The sequence below is a fragment of the Megascapheus bottae genome, chromosome 7 (genome assembly GCF_031878675.1).
Source record: "Megascapheus bottae isolate mThoBot1 chromosome 7, mThoBot2.hap1, whole genome shotgun sequence".
NCBI lineage: Eukaryota > Metazoa > Chordata > Mammalia > Rodentia > Geomyidae > Megascapheus > Megascapheus bottae.
Window position 1 is genome coordinate 34,071,436 of NC_143515.1, and position 3,032 is coordinate 34,074,467.

Below are 3,032 nucleotides of genomic sequence, written 5' to 3' on the forward strand. Positions count from 1 at the left end.
GCACTTCACTGTGCTTTCTGCTGGCCTGTGGACAAGAAGCAAACTGAAGCAGAAGGTCTCCAGGTGGTTACAGCCACGTGCTGGACAACAGCCTGCCACGGGAAACACACAATGGTTCTGTAGAGGAGCCCTCCATGAGAGAGGTGCCCACATGCTTCCCCAGCTCTCAGCCCCTTAATCGTGTTGTGACAGGGAGGACCAGGGGCTGGAGAAACCAGTCAGCCACTGTGAGTCAGGCCTCTGGCAGGCAGCCCCCAGCCCTAAGGGTATCTCTGACTCAGCTGATGACAGACAGACTGAGGACACACAGACAGTGAAAGTGCTGGGAAAGGGTGGCACCAAGGACAACCAAGATTCCTGCTTCCCAGGAGGTCCAGTGTGAGACTTAACCTCAGGCTGGCTGTTGGGAGGCCTCTGCGTCTGGCACATCTGTCCTCTTCCTCCTCTTCTTCCCCTTCCCCCATTCCTCTCATGCTGCTGTGAGCTTTGGAAACTTCCCTGAGCCCTGAGGGTAGAGCTGGCAGAGAATTAGCTTTGTTGTTAGGTCAGAACTTCCCTGTCACAGCTAAACACAGCCAAAGCTACAACCAAAGCTGCAGGCCACACGTACTAGAGGAGCTGGCACAGCTCCCTGGCTTCTTTATTCTCTTCCTGGTCTTTGAGGAACTCGTGGTTCACTCCAGGTACTTACGGTGGAGGCTTTTCCTTTCCCATTCCCCCACAGGGCAGGAAGTTGGCTACTCTAGCCAAGGAGGCTCCATCTTTTTTTTTTTTTTTGCCAGTCCTGGGCTTGAGCTCAGGGTCTGAGCACTGTCCTTGGATTTTCCTCAAGGCTAGTGTTCTACCCTGAGCCACTGCACCACTTCTGGCTTTTTCTATGTATGTGGTACCGAGGAATCGAACCTGGGTCTTTTGTGCATTCGAGACAGGCACTCTACCACTAGGCCAAACTCCCAGCCCTGCTCCATCTTTTTGTATAGTCAACCATCCTTGGGATTTTTGGTAAAAGATTAGAAGGAGAAACTCTCTCTTGTATGGGATGGTGGTGGAGAGGCTATGGACATAAGACAGCACTCTGGGACTTAAAGGAAAATAGACATCCAGAGGGGACAGAGGTGGGAGATGGGAAGAAATCATATCTGGATAAGAAAGATTTCATCAGAATTCAGGAACCTCTCTCAGGGAAGTATTTTTCCCTTGGTGTTGGACAAAACAATATGATAAGACCCAGCTGCACACTTACTCTGTGTGTGTGTGTGTGTGTGTGTGTGTGTACCAGTACTAGGCTTGAACCCAGGGCTTCATGCTCCTATTTAACTTTTGCACTTGAACCATGTCCCCATTTTCAGATTTTTTTTTTGCTGATTACTTAGAGATAAAAGTTGTATAGATTTTTCTGCCATGCTGGCTTTGAATCATGATGTTTAGATCTTAGCCTCCTAAGTAGCTAGGATTTAAGATGTGACCTATCAGTGCCAGGCTCACTGAGCCTTTTGGAATGTTTCGTCATTACAGGGACCTTCTATAGATGGGGTAACAGGTCTGTGTGTGGGTCCTTATTATCAATTTCATTAGCAGAAGGGAGATACACAGAGACCCATTAGGACCAGGTACCAGAGTGGGGGAAGGTTCAAACGTGTTAGGTTTCCTAATCAGGCCTTTAGGTTGTCTAGGAATCACCCATCCATACCCACAGGATGATGCCACTGCTGCTTCATTGTGACAGGTCTACTCCATCCCTTCTCTCTTCTGCCAGTACTAGTTGTTCTGAGCGTTGGACTAATTTCAGGGGAGTTGTGAAGAAGGCCAGGCAAGTTAGCTTAGCCTCCCATTTCCTTCTCTTGACAGTCATAAATCATCCATTTTGTACCAACCATCATTGGTCTGAAATTGATCAGCCAGTGATCCTTGCATTGGGCTCTGTCAATTCACTAGCTGGAGGAGGGGATGGAGGCTTGACATTGGGACATTCTAGAGTTTTGTCCACAGCCTTTGGGGAGAGTCTGATGGTGACCTTCACTCTTTACCAGGAGAGGACCGAGTACCCCTCCAGAAAGCAGTGTGCCTTACCAACTCCACAGCAGAGCTCTGCATGTGTCCCTTTTCCCCACAGGCCTGATTTGGAAGGCAGCCTGCCTGTGGGTTTTCCTGCCAGGTTGATCAAGTCTCACTTATTCCACAATCTGCCTATGGAACCAGCTAGGCCTTCCAAGCCTGAGCTAAAACCTGGCACAGTGAAACATCTGTAAATCCACAGCAAGCATTTCATGGGGGTGCTGGGGATATATCTTCTGCTCCTCTAATCCTTGAGTATGCCCAGGCCCAGCCTCTCCAGGTAATGTCTCTCAGTGCCTGTCTAAGGCACTGAGAGTTCTCAAGCTGCCCTCTTCCTTCATTTGCCCTCTGATTTTTGCTGCGTGCGACTGCACTTTCCCAGAGGGACACCATCTTGCGGTTCTCCTCAATGCCCCTCACAATAAAGCTCTACAACTTGGGACAGCAAAGTTGAAATGGATATGAGCTTTGTTTGATTCAAACTTTTCATTTAACAGATGATGTGACTTTAGTCCCAGGAAGGAAAAACAACCTTCCTATAACCAGTTGGCTTGTGGGGCCAGCATTGGTGGTAGAACCTGGCTCTCTTGGCCACAGGTATGTGCCCATTTCCCCATGTTGCTCTGAGTTGTGAGTCAGTAAGTCCAGTCTCCTGCTTGGGAGCCAGCCACCTTTGGGGAACGCAGGTAAGATTCTCAGATTTGCTTAACGCCAGCCCTGTGTCCTTGGAGAGATGCTTACTAAACATACCCTTTAGGAGTCTTCTAGTTGCACAAAAATCTCCACTCAAAGGAGCCCAGGCACAAGAATGCTTCATGTCCAAGGTGGTCCGGGAAGATTTGGCTTCAGGCCTGAGAGATATCAGTCTGATGCTAACCTGGCTAGACCTGGGGCTTTCTGAGATCAGATAGCATGGGGTCCTGGGAAAGAAGTAGGGTTTTCCAACAGGAGGAGAGATTACTGCCTTGAGACTTAAA